The sequence below is a fragment of the Balearica regulorum genome, chromosome 6 (genome assembly GCF_011004875.1).
Source record: "Balearica regulorum gibbericeps isolate bBalReg1 chromosome 6, bBalReg1.pri, whole genome shotgun sequence".
Classification (NCBI taxonomy): domain Eukaryota; kingdom Metazoa; phylum Chordata; class Aves; order Gruiformes; family Gruidae; genus Balearica; species Balearica regulorum.
The window spans coordinates 1,736,875-1,755,041 of NC_046189.1; the positions used below are offsets into that span (position 1 = coordinate 1,736,875).

Consider the following 18,167-nt stretch of genomic DNA (forward strand, 5'->3'; position numbering starts at 1 on the left):
AACTGGGGTGAATGGTGTGAGAAACGTTATTGAAAAAAAAATCTCCTATGTATGAAAAAGAAGAGCAAATATATCTGTGTGATGTCCTGCGCACGACAGCACAGCTGCAGTTTTAGGATCTGGGTTTTACCTTTTGCTCCTAGCTGACCCACGTTGCTGGCTGTGGGCTGCAGCTCATGCGAGATGAACTCATCCCAAATGAAAAGCCTTTTCAGCAGCTGATTGAAAGGCGTGTGTCTCTATTCATCAGTTCAAGCGTGTTTTCTGTTAAAAATCTGTTATCCGGAGAGTTTACAGCTCTCAAATCGTCAAGACATTTTTGAGCATTCGATAGTCTCGGTTCAGTTCTCCCCTCGGGAACTGAAACCACTCATCCAAGCCCCGTGGCATGACTGTTTTCTGACTGGCCTGCCCAGCTTTTACAGTTACTACATTTTCCGCCTGGAAAAAAAAAAGTTGCATCATATCTTTGGGCTCCAAATTTACCTCTCCAAGGCCAATCACCCACAGGAGCCCTGGCTAACCCACAGAATTCATGGAAGAGGCACCAACGGGTGCTTGTGAGTATTTATTTCTACTAGTAGTTGCTAGTCCACTTTGCAAAGACATCAAATGCTTTGATCTACCATGCCAGGTCCTTAAATGAATGACATTGGAGCACGGGGTTCAGCAGCCCTGACCCTTTGTAGCATCAAGGCACATGGCATCTATGGTGGCACTTATAGCTGCACATGTCTGACCTATGGCTTGGGTAGGTCTGGCCATCCCCTCCTGGTCCTGGTCCTGGTCCTGCTCCTGCTCCTGCTCCTGCTCCTGTCCTGGGAGAGCGGAGCAGCACAACAGGCTTTTCTGACGAGCCATTAATAAGGCTGAAGTTGGATTTGGGTGCCCGTGCTTGGAAAATGTCGGTCCTTGTGGTAAAATCAGTTTGGCACAATCTGGAGCATCGTTAAATATTCAGGAAATTGCAGAAACTAACACACAAACACGCACGCCCCTGAGGGAAAAAATATTCCATTTGTTGCATGACATGCTGCATCGCATGACAGCTGTTAAATTCACCTTCTTAAATGGTATTTTTGGCTCTGCTGGTACCAAAAGCCCAGACTGAGATGTCATTTATTTTTAAGAAAGTAAGAGCTTCTAATGGATGTGATGTCTTTTACTCTATGCAACTGTGCTTGTTTTAAAATAAACATTTGAGGTTCAAGCTCTGAAACATATCAGGCAATTAATGCATCTGATACACGCATGCATGTTCTTGATTTGGCATGTTAAAATGTTTTTTCTCTGAAGCTGGTGTAGATGGAATGACATGATTTATTTTTTAATGGCTCTAGACACCACAGTGTTGCTTTTTTTTTTTTTTGTTCCCCCATAATCAATTATCCTTCACCATCTTTTCTTCCGCCCTCCCAAGAACTTCACTCCCTGCCAGTTTCTGAGCAGATCTTTCTTACAAAGATCTGTTTTGCCTCTTGCTTTGCAAAGCCGAGTTGATAATCCCAACAACAAACGCTGAGGCTCCCAAACTGCCTTTGCCAGAGACCTGCCCTTTCATCAGTCTCTCTGCATCACCTCGGTGTTGCAGCCCAGATGCTCTCAAGCTAACCAGCATCGTTCTTAATCCGGCAGGGAAAGAATGTGAGAACAAAAAGTCATTTGGGATAATTTAACCCCATGTTTCCAGATCCACTGTGATTATTTTTTAAAGGATTTTTTTTTTTTTTCCCAGAATGAATTCTTTTTAAACATGTTAGTTATGACCTGGAAGTTTAAACCTGGCTTCAGCACGTGTATGACCGACGGGGCTCTGCAAGGCGGTGGAGGAAGGTTGGCGAGTACCAGCAAAGCTGTCCTGGTTTCAGCGCTGGGGTAAAACCACGACAAAAGCCCAGCAGCGTTTGCTCGCTGTGGAAGGTAAGTGGGATGGAGGGGCAGGTCAGAGACTCTGGGTGACCATTTCCATAGTGCAACTGGCTTTTGTGGGTTACGCATCTCTTCTGGGCACAATATGCAAGGCAGACATCAGCCCAGGCAGGTGATGCTCATACCTTCTGCACCCCATCACCTGGGAAACAGCTTTTAGCCAAATCGGTGAGTCTCAAAACATTGCGGGGTGCAAGGAGGCAGCTGTGGAGTGAAGAACGTAAATCTCATACCTCCAGTAGCTGCATGACATCTTTATTTTTATTGGCAAGAGAAGCAGTATACACAGCGACATTGCAGTCTCTTAGCTCGTTAAAAATATCTCAATAAATAAAACAAATAAGCAACATATACACTGGAACAGAAAATGAAGAAAAAAAGGGGGGGGGGGGGGAGAGGGGAGCGGTAGCAAATCATGGAGCAATAAGGAAGAGGCGGTAGAGTGTGGAGGGCACTCTGTAATCCAGGCTGTACTTGAAACAAATCATGCAGGGAGCTGGGGACACAGTGGGCCTTTTTCTTTTTTTGTTTTTTTTTTTTCTTTTTTTTTTTTTTTCTGAGAGCCTTGGTCCAGTTTTGACATTACTGTACAAGAAATCAGGTTTTGAATTTTTAAAAAACCAAACACCCCCCCCCAAACACCCCAAAAAGAATACAGGTAAGGGGAAGTAAAATTCGAACCCAAAGATTTCTCATAAATGTATTCCTGAATTAAGATTTTTCAGAAAAAAAAAAAAAGAAAAGAAAAAAGAAATAAAACGAAACACACAGACAAGACACACACAAAAACCCAACAACAATGAACAACCAGGAATGTTGCTTCTCATTTCTCTTTGGTCAGTCTTGGGGAGAGATGTTGCAAAATTTCAGACCGTTAGCTTTGGTGCTGTTTTCTGCTCAGTCTAAGTGCTCCGCAAGAGTTCAGAGCGAGGGAGGTCAAGAGGGGTCTTTTGGACCAGTTTACTTGAGGTCGTTAAGGTTTCAGAAGCTACAAACTTGGAGACATCCCAATTCCACTTCAGCCTCAGACACTGGACAGTCTGGAGAGAAGAGAAAAAAAAAAAAAAAAAAAAAGAGAGAAAAGAAAAAATAAATACACCAAATACAGGACATCTTTCTGGGATATATTGTCTCGTGAGTTCTTTTTCCCTACAAATCAAGGCTGTGGTTCATGAGGACCCAGAACCACGTGTTGAAACCTGCCCCTAGTCCCAGCAGCGTGGGGGCACAGAGTCAATCCAGGAGCTAGGTGAGATCCAACGCACCAGGAGCGGCCCTCGATGCCTCGTAAGCAAGTGAAATGGGGGGATCGGATGCTCAGGTGCCCGAGATAGGCTTTAGAAACCCCACCCACAGCGACTCTCAGCTCCTCCTGCAAAATCAGGCAAACCCCGCTGGAAATGAATACGTTTTCCTTCCATTCTGGGGTAACATGTTTATGCAATATCTAAGCACATATAAAAACAACCAAAAAAAAAAAAAATCAACCTAAACTTAACAATTCCTTTGATTTTTGGATGTATAGCCTAAGTTCAGAGCCTGGCAATGTCACGGCCTTTTTTTCATTGTACTGTGAAATGGTAAATCCACAGGCAGGAGCGATGCATCTGTCAGAAAGTCCACGTGCTGACAGCAGCATCTCCGGCCCCGAGGGATGTTGTGCTAAACCCCTGTTTTCCACACAGTTCCTGGTGACCCAGCCCCGCGTATCATCTCTCGTCTGCCCCGTTCATCTGGACATAACAAATGGGGCAACACGTCGGGGAGCCCTGTTACCTGCAGGGTTTGCTCCGATCTGCAGCGACCCACGGCTGCTTGTTTGAGGGCTGGTGGGACAAACTCTGTGACCCAGCAGTGCCCACGGGAGAGCCCCTCTAACTTGGGGGAGGGATGGCTTTGCAGGCGAGATGCTTTTTCTGCCTTCAGAAAGCCACCTCAGCTCATATATCAAAAAGCAGATATAATTATTTCCTCCCACTAAGGAAAGCTTCCATTTAGCTTATTTCCTTTCCTTTCCTTCTCAAAGTTATTAATTATCTAATTACAACCACATTCTGCAGACGAGCTCAGGACTTGACAGGCTGCCCAGGACCACTTAGGAAAGCTTAACTGCTTGGTGTGCGCGAGCGGCGGCGGTTTGTGTGCGCGCACGTCTGACCGATGACAGGCTGGCTCTTTCCTAATGCTGGTGTTGCCACAGCCCTGGCTGGGGAGGGACTCAGGAAAGAAAAATAAAATACAGGGAGGAGGAAGATACGGTGGTGAGATTTTTCTGCTTGAGCCTGGGGTAACCAAGCTCAGTTTCTTTTTTTTTTTTAAATTATTTTCTCCAGCAAGGGGTGGAGGATGCTCACTGCCAAATGTCCTGCTCTTCTCTGAACCCATCAGCCCTGTAAAACAACGTGAAAGTGAGTAGAAAGCAATACCGAGCTGATCTATTTCCACTGATTTTTTTCTAAATGCCACCCAAGACTGGAGAGGTCGGCGCAAAGCTGCTCTTAGAGCAAAGCTGGCGATTCGCAAGCCGATGTCTTTAACCCTGGGTGAGATGCGCTGCTCTGGCTGCTGCTGCTGCAGTGCAGGATCTCATTTCCACTGGTCCTTGCTGGTTTCCAGCAGCTCTTTTGGCTCCATCCAACTGGAAAAATGTGAATTTCACAGCAGCTCAGTGCTAACAGGGTGTTTTGGCTTCCCTGTTAGGTCGAGATGAACGAGCGAGCTCTACCCGTCGGACAGCAGCGCTGCTGTGCCCCAGGGCTCTGGCACGGCTCTGCCAGGTCCCCCCCCATGCTCCTGGGGATTGATCCATCCTTTCCCACCCCACATGCTGGGGTCATGGTGGGCAGATGTGGCTGCTGTTCAGACATCGTTTGGCCAGTGCCTGGTAGGACCGGATGATGTGGTAGGCTATTTCCACTTCTGTTTTCTGCGATTGCCCACTGCACGTTAAAGCAGCCTATCTCAGCTGATGGAGCGAGATTTTGACCAGATACAGAGATCACTCAAAGGAAGCTGCTATACCTGGCCACGAAGGAGTTATTCTCCCCATCTTGACGCGTACTTGTGTTTCAGTTCATGTTGTGTAACATTTTGCTGGTTGTTCTTGCCACATATTCTATGTAAGATCCACATCAAAGAGTAAAACCCGCTCGTTTCCAGACCCAGTCTGTCAGCACGAGAGAAGGAAAGAAGCACACAAGATGAGAAACACTGCCCTGAGTGACCCACTCCCTGCGTTTCTTCTCCTCTGGATCTTTGGGATGTTGGATGCTGACTGCTTTTGAAAATCTGGCTCTTAGTAGCAATTTTGAAAACACAGGTAATGGGAGGAGGTGGGCATCTGTTCGTTGCGTGAGGGACACGTTTTGGTGGTGGGATGTGTGGAAACATGTCCACTGCAGGCAGAGAAGCAATGAGATGTGTGATGGCTGCACCCAACCTGTTCCTCTTAAGTTGCCCCCTCCAGGTCACTCAAATAGGGGAGTACTGTGCTAAAAACCTGACAGCATCCCACACGGAGCTTAATAAGGTGAGGGGACTTCAGTGGCCTCTCAGTTTGTTTAAAAGAGTGCTATGTATAGTGGAGAAATTATACTCTGAATCTAGCTTGTGAACCTCTTGTTGGAAACCTGGGCCTTGCTCGCTGTGGTTTGAGTCTTGCTGGGGGCAGGAGAATCATCTCCTGGCTGAGGAAGAGGGATAACACCCCAAAAACCCTGCGGGCTGGGCTTCCCTCCTCTCCTACCCAGTCCTGCCGCAGCACACAGCCGGACCCGTGGTGGTGGCTGCCTCCTCCTGCCTCTCGTTTCTGGAGACCCCATCTTGAAGTGTCCCAGTTCCTTGTGCCTGGTCCCCCAGAAGGGCTGGCTCTGACCCCCCCCCCCCCCCCCCCGCAAAACGGCGTGCACCAAAAGGGGAAGCACAGCCCTGCTTATCCTCAGGAGCTATTAAATGAGTCACCGGGGCCCTTCTAGCTCCATCCCCTGTTCAATTATAGAGAGCTTTTCCATGATGATTTTGTGCTTTAATGGATCCCCCCAAGGTCTGAGCTTCATGTTGATGACCCTTTAAACCCCGAGGGGCTCAGCAAGGCGTTCGTCAAAGCCTGCCAAGGCGCTCCGCCGGCAGCTACTCCTGCGGCACTCCTCAGGTCCGCTCCCACGGAGGGTTCCTCGTGCATTCCTGCAGGAACGGCTGCAGGTTTCCCATGGCAGCTGGATGATGAGGTATGGATCTATAGGACTTACTCTTTAAAAGAAGCAGCAATGCCCACAGCGGATGTCACAGGGAGGAGGCAGAGTTTCTTCCTGGCACTAAGCTGGTGCGGTAGCACAGCAGGACCTTGCAGAGCTTAGGCGTAATCCCAGCTCACGCACAGTTTTGCTATGTAATTGCTCTCTCTGCATGTGCCTCAGTTTCCCTGGTTGGGAAATTCCTCTCTTACAGCACATGTGAGATTTAATCAACTGGTGCCCGTAAGGCACCCGTAAGTGCCCATAAGGCGCTTGTGATTCTTAAGGTATAGCTGAAGGGCACGACACTATATTATAACAATACACAACCATAATATCTGGACTGGGAGGTGACACACGGTGAAGCTCTCTGCTGAACATAGATTCCAAGCATTTGTCTTATCCTGTAGCCTGTTGCACAGCATATAGTTGTTACACACTGCTATATCGCAGACCCAATGCACTTTGCACCATGCAGTGAATTGAGGGCATGCTGCTCTATTTTTTTCCTTGCATTCCCCAGCCCAAGAGCACAGCATGGAAACCACGACAGCCAAGAGCTGCAGGCGTGATGTAAGGTGGCGACAAGAGCACAGCCCTGGTTGCAGGAAATTTTGAAACAGGTCCCTGAAATCCTTGCTTATAGAGGATTAGGGTGGGTTTGGTTGCAAAAGGATTGAAATAATTTCCATAACGTGACCAAGAGTGCAAATGAAATAGGAAATACAGCAAAATAATCTGAGTTTTTTGTTTTGGTTTTGGTTTTGTTTCTTTTTTAAAGGATGCTTTTGCAACTTCTCTTAAAGTTGGGAATGTAAAAAAAATGGTTCTGCGCCGGGGGCCCAGCCTCTCTCCCTGCGCATGGGCTTTGGCCATCCAGAATCCCTGCCGGGAAGGCGCCAGCCCACCTTCTTGTCTTGTCTTTGGGGCTGGGGTCCGGCAGTGAGCGGGGCGATGAGGGGTGTGAGCGGTGGCGTAGCACAGCACACACCAGCTGCTCGCCCCGCGCCAGCTGGTACTGATTTCAGCAGTGGCCGAGAAGTTTATAGACTGTTTCCTCCCGCCCTTCCCCTTCAGCCTGGGGAAGTAAAAACCAGCGTGGGTTAAAGCGGAGACCCCAGCCCTGCTCGGTGGGTTGGTGCGGGGCACGGTGCCCGTGGGCTGACATTGCTACTTTCGGGTGCCTCCGGAGTGGATGTGGTTTCTGACCGAACATCCTTGCTGAAAGGAGTTTGAATTGCAATAACAAATTTCTTATAAGCGATGCCGGTGGGCACGCTCCTCACCGACCCCGTGTGTGCCTGCCAGTCCCGGACAGCTGCCCCACTGCCCCGGCGCAGTCCCTGCCGCCGTGTTCTGCCTCCTTTGAAGTCTCCTTCCCCAGATTGTGCCTGCTCTTTAAGCATCCCCACAACATTCATTTTAATGGGATGTGAGCTTCAAAGGCTGCTTTTTTTGCAGGCTGTGGAGGTTTGGAGCGGCATTGCTGCGAGGTGGGCTGGCGAGCAGCGGGGCTGCCCGGGGTGAGGGGGTAGGACACAAGCAGAGCAGGCAGCATTGCCGGACACGGGTGACAAATAAGCTCTGCGATCTTCCTCCCTGGGAAACAAACAGACACCGAGGAAGCAAATATTAAAACCGGCCCATGAGAAAGCACCGAACAAACTCAGCTGGAGATCGTCATCGCCACCGTCTCGAAATTTATCATTCCAAAATGAGAATAACCAGAAGGGTTAAATACAGGGAGACATACCGCAAAAGCCTACTCCGGCTATCGCTAGTCCTGGCTGATAATTAAGGCTTTATTGTGCTAGGTGCTGCAGAATGGCTGGTAAGATGTTACGGGGGCATTACAGGAAGGAAAAGTCCCCTGTTGAGTTGGATTTGCTTGGAAATAACACCTAAGCAAGATGGGGCCGAGCAAGCATGTCAGGCAGTGACCTCTCTGGTTGTTACCCAGGTGTGTACCTTCAGGGCCAGACAGCCTCTACACATTTACCAAGAGGAGGAAAATGTGCTGTAGATGAGTTATTCTGGAATAGTCCAACCACCAGGTTCCAGCAATGCTGGGTTACAAAACGAAAGGGGATGCTCCCGCTTTAGAAAAATCAATAAAATGTTTCAGTCGGCGCTGAGTAGCAGCTGCCCTTAATATCTTTTTCAAAGTAAATAAATGCGGCTAGTTTGGGTATTGCATTATGTCATACCCCCGGTACGCCCGCCCGCTTGCACCAGTGCTGCGTACGTCCTGCCCCGTAGGCACGCTGCGGTCGGGGACGGGGAAAAACAACAGGGAACAATGTAAAACGTGACTCGGGGCGCACGTGTCGGCCCCCGTGCCTTCTTTGGAGAGAAAAGGTCAGCACGGGCTGGCGTGAATTTTTGAAATGCCGAAGCAAGCAGCTCCAGAAATCGGGTTGTTCTTTTTGAGATTAGGAAACACCAAGCTGGAAGGGAGGACAAATCTCAGCGTCTTGACTCTTGGGCCAAAAAGTCTGAATTTGGGTTATTTCTGGCCACGAGAGCCCTGTCTCACCTGGCTACCGGGAGAGTGGGCTGGATGCGGCCCGTGGCAGGTGACCTGGGCTTCTGAGAGCATCCTGTGCTGCTCTCCCCCAGCACCTGTGCCCCAACTCAACCTCGGATTTCGCTGCTGTTAAGACCTACGTAGCAGCTTGAAGCCTGAGATGCCCAGGAGGATCTTGCTGGGGGCAATCACCTAACCTGGCAGGGGTCGTCACCACCATGGGCAGGGTCCCTAGATGAGGTGCTTTAGGTTTATGTGCTCACTGCCACACACCCTCAGTTCAGCCCTTGACCTTGCTCATTCCTGAGCTTGGTGAGCCGGGGACCATCGCTTCAAGCTGCCTTGGGAATGACTGATTTAAAAAGCATATGGCGAGTATCAATCCTAACATCCATGGTCAGGTTTGTACGCTTTGCCTTCAGGCATCCCGTGGTTTGGGGTTTCTTTATCTGCTCAAAACCTGCTGAAAGTTATGCTGCTTGAGCTGAAAATTTTCCATGCCCAACGGTGATTCCTCTTTCTCGTTGTTGTTTTTGTTTTCTGGAGCCTGGGCAAAAATGGTCCAGCTGTTTCGGAGCACAGGGAGAGTGGAAAACAGCCGCGCTCCAAAAATGCTGAGGGCTTCTCCATGACTTGTGTGTTGGAGGCTGGGACGGCAGCGTGCGGAAAGCTGAAAGGCAGCAATGCAAATCGCCCAGCTTGCAAAGCACTGTCCCACCTGGACCTGGAGGAAATTAAGTTTGTTTTGACCTAGTTCTGAGCCTCCCAAAATCGCCTTCCAACTATGCAGAGGCTGAGTGTTTCTGTGAGCCATATGAAACAGACCTAAGGCAGGAAGCACGGGGAGTTACTTTGGCTCAGCTTTTATCGCGGCGCCGTCAAACTTGCAGCCACCGTGAAGCAGCAGAGATGCGCTAGAGTGGAGGCGAGGTGGTGGCGGCCCGGAGCCGGATTCACGACCGGCAGGTTGGGACATACACGAGCAAACCTCTTATGAGGAGCGGCTGAGGGAACTGGGGTTTTTTAGTCTGGAGAAGAGGAGGCCGAGGGGAGACCTGATCACTCTCTACAACTACCTGAAAGGAGGTTGTAGCCAGGTGGGTGTTGGTTTCTTCTCCCAAGTGGAGAAAGGACAAGAGGGAATGGCCTCAAGTTGCGTCAGGGGAGGTTTAGGTTGGACATTAGGAAAAATTTCTTCACTGAAAGAGTGGTCAGGCATTGGAACAGGCTGCCCAGAGAGGTGGTGGAGTCACCATCCCTGGAGGTGTTCAAAAAACATGTAGATGTGGCACTCTGGGACATGGTTTAGTAGACATGGTGGTTGGACTTGATCTTAGAGGTCTTTTCCAACCTTAAAGATTCTCTGATTCTATGAAACCAGGTATTTCGCACCTCAATTAGATAAAACACGTTCCCAGCAGAGTGCCTGGGCCAAGCTTTAGCAAACCAGCGTGGCTCCTTAACCCTGGGAGGTGGGATGCTTGTGGCCTCCCTCCTGCCTGAAGAAGCACCTGGTGTCCCGTAGCAAGGTACGCCCAAACGCAGGCCGTGTGTGCGTGCAGCCTTGCCTCTCTCCCGCCATGCCCTCAAACCCCCCGAGCCCTCCTGCAATGGATGCTCTCCCCCAATGCTGTCCTGCCTCTGCCTGCCTCACCCGAAACCAGAGCAATTGCTCCGTAGCTGAAGGCACCTCCGCCTGCTTCTAGAGTTTGCAGAGACGCTTTTGCTCTGTCAGGCAAAATCTGGATGTCAGAAAGTGATCCCAGAGGAATTTTCAAAGGCTTTTCAATTCTGCAATTCCCGTGCTGAAATTTCTACATATAACTTATATGAAAAAGGCTAAAACCCACACGGAGAATTTCAGCTGAATTCATCAAATCTTTAGGTGTGATTATGGAAACACGGGGCTCTGTTCTGTTTAAGAATGAGAATACTCTAGCTGCACATTTTGTTTGTGTTTGTGCATGGTTTAATATATGGTCACATATTTTTATAGCAAAAGTCAAAGGAAGAAGAGATATGCTGTTCTGCGTTGCAGGCGGTGGCTGGATCTCTACCGAAGGGATGTTCTCAAATTATCTTACGGAGTTGTCCGCTGTTCCCGGAGCCAAAATGGGTGGTAGCGTATATTTGAAATTTAAAACATTTTTTGTGATTCAAATGGTGCAAAAAAAGCAACTTTTAGGAAAAAAATATTATCAGCAGTGGGATCTTTTGTGAGCAGGCAAGCACCTACCTTCCCCTGTGGGAAAAGGGGCTGGGGGACCTCGGCCAGAGGCGAGCAGCAGAGGTGAGGCACGAAGGGGAAACTGAGGCACAAAGCAACGGCACTTTAAAGTAGCAGAAATTCCCTTGATTTTTTTTAGGGCGTTTCCCACCACGAAAAGGCTAAAAAAGATGGGGATGGGGAATAAATTCTCATCATCGTGGATTGCTTCTTGCCCTCTGGGGAGTGCCAGTCCTTGCGGCACAGATTTCTCCGAAAGAGAGAGCCCGAATGCATCAGTGCGCGGCCGTCCCTCAAGCAGCGGAAAAGGCATCAGGGCCAGTCTGCAAGGCTTCAGAGGGGAGGAAGCAGCGGAGAAAGGAATTCAGATAATTGTGTACATGCAGGCGGGGGGGGGGAGAGAGGGCCAAAATCAGATCTAATGCTGCGGGTACGGACAGAGTGAAACCAGATACCCTGGCTTGTGTTTTTCTGCCTTTGCTGGTATGAACCCTTATCAACCATCCGCTCTTGAAGTCTCCCAGATGAAGGAAAGCCACAATTATGTGCATCTTACAGCTGGGAAACCATTTAAAAACATATCCCTCGCAGTTGTTCATTCCTGAGCTGCAGGGACACCCCCCCCCGCTATCACCAAACGTACCCCTCGCCGTCTAGAGGAAAGCCTCTAATCTAATTTACTCTGGGGTTTTCAGACCTCGGAGGATTTATCTGCCCATGGCTGGTCCGAGGGAAAACATCCTCCCTGCGTCCAGCAGCTCCCTGTTTTTTTATCAGGAACATAACTAGGCGTTTGATGGGGATGTGGCATAAGAAAATGGAGATTTAAGCTTTTTCTCCTCCCTCCGAGATGGTTTCTGTCTCCCCAACCCATCCTGCGCACCATCGAGAAAGGTCGATGGCTTGCTCACACTTCACTGTCTGGGAAGAATTGCGGCGATGAAAGATCCTAAATTCAATTTTTTTCAAAATAAGTCTAATGTCAGCAAGTAGCCAATAGTGATTGAAATGACTGAACAATTTTTTTTTTTTCCCCCCTCTCTCTGCTGCAGAAAGGCTCACTGGTGCCCGTTACCTATGGAGTAGATGTCAGGGCACACTGTCCTGTAGGAGCTGCCAGACTTGTAAGATGCTCGAGTCCAGTTTAGCAATGCTGTAATGTAGTTGTCACTTTATTTTTTCTTTCCTTTTTTCCAGATTTTTTTTTAATTAAAAAAATGTTTTTAATTATAAAAGAAAATTAACAAAAACTAGAAAACTGACATTTTAGAAGTGCAGGAGATACCATTTTCTTGCATGGATCCAGTGCAGTTGACACTGCTGTGTTTACCACAATAGCCTGTATTTAAAACTGCTTTATTAATCGATAATCTATGGACTTATCTATTGACATATTAATCAGCAGTTAGTTGACTGCTTTTGACTGCCGCATACTTTCCTATTTTGGTACCTATCATGCAGCTGACCTTCTTGCACCCAGTTCGTATTTACAGGTGGAAAAAGAGCTTTCCCATTCCTCCACCTTCAGGCTCTGGAGCACCAGAGGAAGCTGCAACCCTCGCAAAAAAATTTAACAACGCCTCTGCGTGCTCTGATCTCGATTTTTTTCCTTAGCTCCTGGTAACTGAGCTGTTCCTTGGAGCTTCGCTTCCTTCCCACTTGAGAAGACGAGAGACATGCTCACCAAAGAGAGAAGCTGAGGGGGTGGTGCAGCCCCATCCTGGACCCACGAGGTACCTGCAAGCTCAGAGCTCCTCTGGGAAACCAGACACGAATTGGGGTAGCCCATGCCCATCAATGCCAGAAAGCCAAGGTGGCCTCCATCGCACCCAGAAACTTGTGGGCTCAACAACCTCCCATGGAAAAAACTTGCCTTTTGGGGCCCCAAAACATCTAGAGAAAGCCACTTCTTCAGCTTGCGGTGGATTGTCCCAGCCCAGATAAAACCAGTCACCGGGGGCTGGCCTCGCCGTAGGGAGGAGAAGCCAGAGCTCTGCAAGGAAGTGTTTTGCTCAGGGTTTCTGTGTTATGTCCTGCCTCTCCGCAGCAACCTCCAGGCAGTCAGAAACGTTCACTCCAAGGTGCTGTGTTCCTCCCTCACCAGAAAATTAAACCAGGAAAAAAAAAAAAAAAGCGCTTTAAAAAAAAGCTTTAAACAGGAAGGACCCCCCCACAAAGGAATATTCTCCGCAGCCTTCCACTCCTCCACACCCTGAGCATCGGCCTCTGCGGGGCAGTGGGGTTTGTCGCAGCTGGAGGAGGAGGAGGTAGGTTTGTGGGAGCCCCTTGTTAAAATCTTGGCAGCACATCACTGAAAGCGCCGCTAGAAATTGCCGAAAGGCGGAAGCTTGCTAATGAGCAGTTGGAGCAGGAAAAAGCAGAGCTGCTTCGACATTTGAAAGGACCATCCAAGCTCTGTCCTCGGCTCTGCCCAGCTGCCTCGTGGGTGGCTCAGGAAAACAAGCGCTGGGGACCCCACCAGCATCTCCTGACCCTTCCAAGGGCAAGCGGCCAGGGAAAGCCAGCGGCTGGGGGCAAGGAAGGGCAGGAGGGAGCTGGCTACCACCAAGACCTCCCAGCCAACGGAGCAGCAGAGCAAACCCACCGCTGTTTCCTTGGGCCCACCTCGCCTCCCCCAGAGGCGCTCACACGCGAGCCAGGCTTTGCACAAGAAAGGTGTGGAATAAAAGAACAGGGAGAGGGGGAAAAGGCAGGGAATGAAATGTTCTTCTCGGGCAGCTCAAGTGAAATATATGGGGTTGGGGAGGAGAGGTGGCGCAGACGCAGACGTGTCCCTAAGGAGTGGCTCTGAAGCTGGTGAGGCTCGTGCCAAGGACGAAGGCAGTCATTTCACATCTTCCTCTGCCTCGTGAGCCCCCATCCTCCAGCCTCTGGGCTTCTCCGATCAACATGGGCTCCAGCTGCCAGACCACAAGCAATTCTGGGCAGGCACTCGGTTCTCCCTGCCTGAAACGCACGCCCCAAGCAGTGCCAAAGCGATGGAAATACGTTACGTAGAAATCAGGTGACGAAGGCAAAGTCATTACGGATGGGCCATACACAATTACTGAGCTGCTCACAGCAAAAGCCACGTGCAAATCGTATCCTGCACAAACACCGCCTAATTAATTAATACAGGCTTAATTTATTTCAGGAGACAGTTGCATGACCTGTTGTTACAGCTTAATGACTTATGCCATCGGCTGGGCTACAACGACTGACCGTGTATCTGCGCTAAGCTGCTTGGAAAGTAAAATATATCGGCGTTTAAGACAAACATGTTCGAGTAGGCTGATTGAGACTGTCTGGGAGGAAAATATCGATAGGATATTGTGGTTCTTCTTCCTCTCGGGAATATGTGAAGACGGTGGCTCAGGGCAGCTGGCGCCGCGTGCAGCGTGGTGTGCAGCGTGCTCTGACAACGCTGGCAGTCAGCGTGACACGTGTCTCTGGTCCCTGGCCATCTACAGGGATAAACACAACTGAGATATGAAATGGGCTGTAAAAATACCCTTCTGCCTCTACCCCATTTTAGAATAGCAGAGAGTATTGGGGGGAAAAAAGAAAGGAAACCTTTTCTCCTCCCCTCTGTGTTTCTGCCGCAATAATACAAATTCTAGGAAAAACACCGTCTCTAAAAATAAATATATACACCTGCAGCTTTATTCTTTTTCCAAAGGAACCCTTTCGGTGTGGCCGGCTCAGCCAGCAGTTTCCCTGCTCTTCTTATTTTTCCTGTGTGCAGCAACTACTCAGCTTGAGGTTTGCAACCCTCAAGAGTGGCAGCATCCCCGTGGGAAACGACAAGCATCATCCCCTGGCTCCAGGACTGGGCACCAGCAGGTCCCACCCCACGGATGAGACCTTTCCTACCCATCTCCCCACTTTACCTGTCCCTGCCCTGTTTAGATTAGGTATTTTGGGAGCAAGTCCTGTTGTACCTGTACATAACCGAGCACAAGGAGGAACCGTCTCGGCTTTTTTTTACCAGCACAGCACCAAGACTCTGTAGTAACGTTGACTCCTAAGAGTAAATCAGCAAGTGGATGATAGCAGCCGTCCATTATGACTGACTCAACAGAGCGGATTAATGCCAGCGGAATTAATAACACCACCAAAACTCCTGCTTTAAAAGCATCTACAGTTTAGACTACTTCCTTCAAAAAAAAAACCCAAAACAAAAAAAAAAAAAACCCACCAAAAAAACCCCCCTGAGGCCACCCAGTAAAAAGCAGAGACAGTTTGTATAAAATCAATGGTATTTCATGGGCTTCTGTGAATAATCCACGGGACAGGTACGATTGCCTTATGAACTCGGGGTGCTTTTTAACGTTCGATACGGTCACTGACAAATAGCAGCTGAAACACCTGTAGGCCAGATGTGCGCAGCTGTACGTGCGCTGCCGCTGATCAATCTTCAGATGACATCACGCTCCAGATGCCTGACTTCAGAAACGCGCGGAAGGCAGAGCCGGAGCGAGCGAACTGCAAGCTTTGGCATTTCTTTCTTCCCGACGGCGATGCCGTGCCTCCTCCGCACGCAACGCCCGGCCCTTTCGTTGTCACCATGACCTGCGCGGTGCAACCTCAAAGCAAATAGAGGGGAAGCTCCAGCCGGGCATCTGGGGAGAGACACTGGCATCCTACAGCCACGAATAACGCCTCTGCCCGAGTAATGTGCTGGGGAGATGGGCTATGCTCTGTGTTTCTACCACCTGAGACCCAAAAAACCATCAACACCCGCCTTCGAATTGGTTTATTCTGTATTTCTCCACACTGCAATTCATGGCACGGCTTCACCATCTCTCTATGGACACACGCGCGTGTGTAAAGGAGCTGCTGGGAAAGTCAGGCAGTTTTAATTTTCAGTGAAATCATGCCCTGCTAGCAGTACAGCACTTGTGCCTATAACACTGGGAAGCAAAACTTTGCCTGCCCCGAGAGAGACTTGGAGGTGACTGCTGAAAAAAGACCCCGGGTTTTTTTTGCATTTGCAATAGGGAAAAAAGTTTTCCTTTTGCTGTACGAAGCTGTGTTTGCTCTTCAAACTTGGCAAACAGATGCTGGGGCAGATTCCCTGAAGCTCAGTGGATTTCATCCTCAATTTTTACACTTACAGATCTTTATAGGGCATCACAAAAAGCCCTTAACATGAAGAAGCAGGATTCCCCCGTTTCCTTGCCCAGTATCCTCAACGCCCGGGTTTTGGCAGAGCTGGGACTCGCATCCCGGGTGCTGTTCCCAGATGTTTGCAGAAAGAAAAGGGTGCTGCTTTGGCATCTCCCCACCCCAGCATAAGGCAGCGTTTGAAGAACATCCCCTCGCTCACTACACCCTGGTCCCTGAAGTCGGCGATTGCAATCGCTCGGCCCCATCCCGGCCGCGTTTCGCAGGGCGGCAGGTGCAGGTTTTTGATAACCACCCAGGCTCTGAGTAACGGCCGTGAGTCAGCCTCCGTGTTACTAATCTCCCAGGACTTTTGGAGGGGATTGCACCAGGCCGGGTCTCCATCTGGGATTAATCAACACGGCTTCATTGAAGTCAAGGGGCCAAATTCTCACTTGGAATAAACCGGCTTAACTCTGCTGCAGTCAATAAAGCCACTCTGATCTTTTTTTATGGCAAGAATAGTCCAACTCTTTAAAATACATAGGGTTACAGGGTGTTGCCCTCATGCAGAAGGAGTTACATTTTTACACGCCAAACAATCCCGCCGGGGTAAGAAGTACTTGGCATGGAGCAAGGCACTCCAGCGCGTACCGGTGATGCTAGCCACGCCGTGCTGCGGAGGAAGCCACCAGCCGAGGTGCGGGGTTGGGACAAGCACATCTGGGGGCAGGAGCCCCCGCTGCACACCAGCTCAGCTGCGTTCGCCTTTTGGGCGCCCTCAAAGTGATGGGTGCTAACGCCGTGCCTCGGGGGACAGCGGTGACTCTGAATACGAGTGCTGGTAGACCACGTCTTGCTTTGCATTCCTCATTTGCTGGTGCCTGGAGGCTTTTTCTCTCTGTCTTCAATAGTCCGACAGCTGCATTGACATGGCTACAAGCCTGGCAAAACCCATCCGGGGTCCTGCATCTCTCCTGGGGCATTTCTTCCAACCTTTGCTACTCAATCCTTCCTATAAACTTTACAGCTTTTACCTTCCATGCAGATGGCATTGCCCATGCTTAAAACCAGCCCTCTGAAAAGCCTGAGCCCTTTCACCCTGCTGCTGCTCCTTAGTTTAACGAGCCCCTTCCTCCCCCGCCTTGGTGTTTATAAGCAGCCCTGGCCACCCTTTCTCCTCTCCCCTAGCTCCTTGTCAAGCTCTTCTCAAAGCTGGCTCTGCTGCCCAGCACACCTTTGCATGAGGAGACCTTTGCAGGACCAGCGGTGGGAGGTAAGGTTTCTTGTACGGCTCGGAGGGCTTTTGGAGTCTGGGGGAGGGTGTTTGTGTTTTGGTATGGTCTTGTTTGCTTTGCTTCAGACCTCTCGGCTGGCTCGGGTCCCACAAGTGTTTGAAGGTCTGTGTTGGTTTTTGGTGGTGTTGGCTGTGGTGGCTACTGGGGGGGGGCTCCTGATATGGGTAGTGGCAGGGCTCTCTGGAGAGGAGTGCAATAACCTGGCAGCTGTAGGGATTAACGTGGCAGTGATCCTCCCCTGGGGCAGGTCGTGAGTGAAATATTTTATCTTTATTTTTGTGGTTTCTGATGTCGCCATCCTACTTCAGGAGCATGATCTCCTGAGGAGTTAGCAGTAAGCTGCTGGTCCCTGTCTGGGCACTGAGCAATGGTGAATCACTCATTTTTCCAAGACTCATAAGCATCATTGCTTATAACTCGGCTTGAGGTTGGCTGGCTGCTTTACAGGCTTTCCTGAAACTGTTTTGTGGGTGATGCTGGGCAAGTAACGGGAAGCAGGAGAGGGAATGCTCTTACTCATGACCTTGTTAGCAACGCGTTTCCAGCCTGGATGGTGTCCTGAGGTCCTTGGAAGAGCCTCCACTCCCATAAACTAACATCCTGAGGGTTTTAATCTCCTCTGCAATGGCTATCTAATAATTTTTAATTTTTTTTTTAACGTGCATCAGTGACCCAGGAGCGGGCACGGAAGGCAGTGTGTTCTGCTCGCTGCCTGCCAGCTTGCTATGCTGCAGCTTCATGTTTCTTTCCTATGAATAAGCTATCTACTTCGGAGATCTCACGTCAGTTTTTCATCACGCTTCTGGAGTTTATGGCCTCACAAGAGGTAAAACAAAGTTGATGGCTCC

At 49.6% G+C, this 18,167-nt stretch overlaps 1 protein-coding gene across 2 annotated transcripts in view; it reads right to left on the reverse strand.

Moving 5' to 3' along the window:
• Positions 1-2,172: 2,172 nt before the first annotated feature.
• The window catches only part of TWIST2 (twist family bHLH transcription factor 2), a 37,096-nt gene continuing 21,101 nt past the window's right edge, over positions 2,173-18,167 (reverse strand). The window contains exon 2 of one of the 2 annotated variants that reach the window (XM_075755870.1): positions 2,173-2,969. The gene's annotated coding sequence lies outside the window, so the exon portion shown is untranslated. Of the gene's footprint in view, positions 2,970-13,910; positions 14,380-18,167 lie in introns of those variants that run through there. The other variant, XM_075755871.1, reaches the window with a different exon arrangement.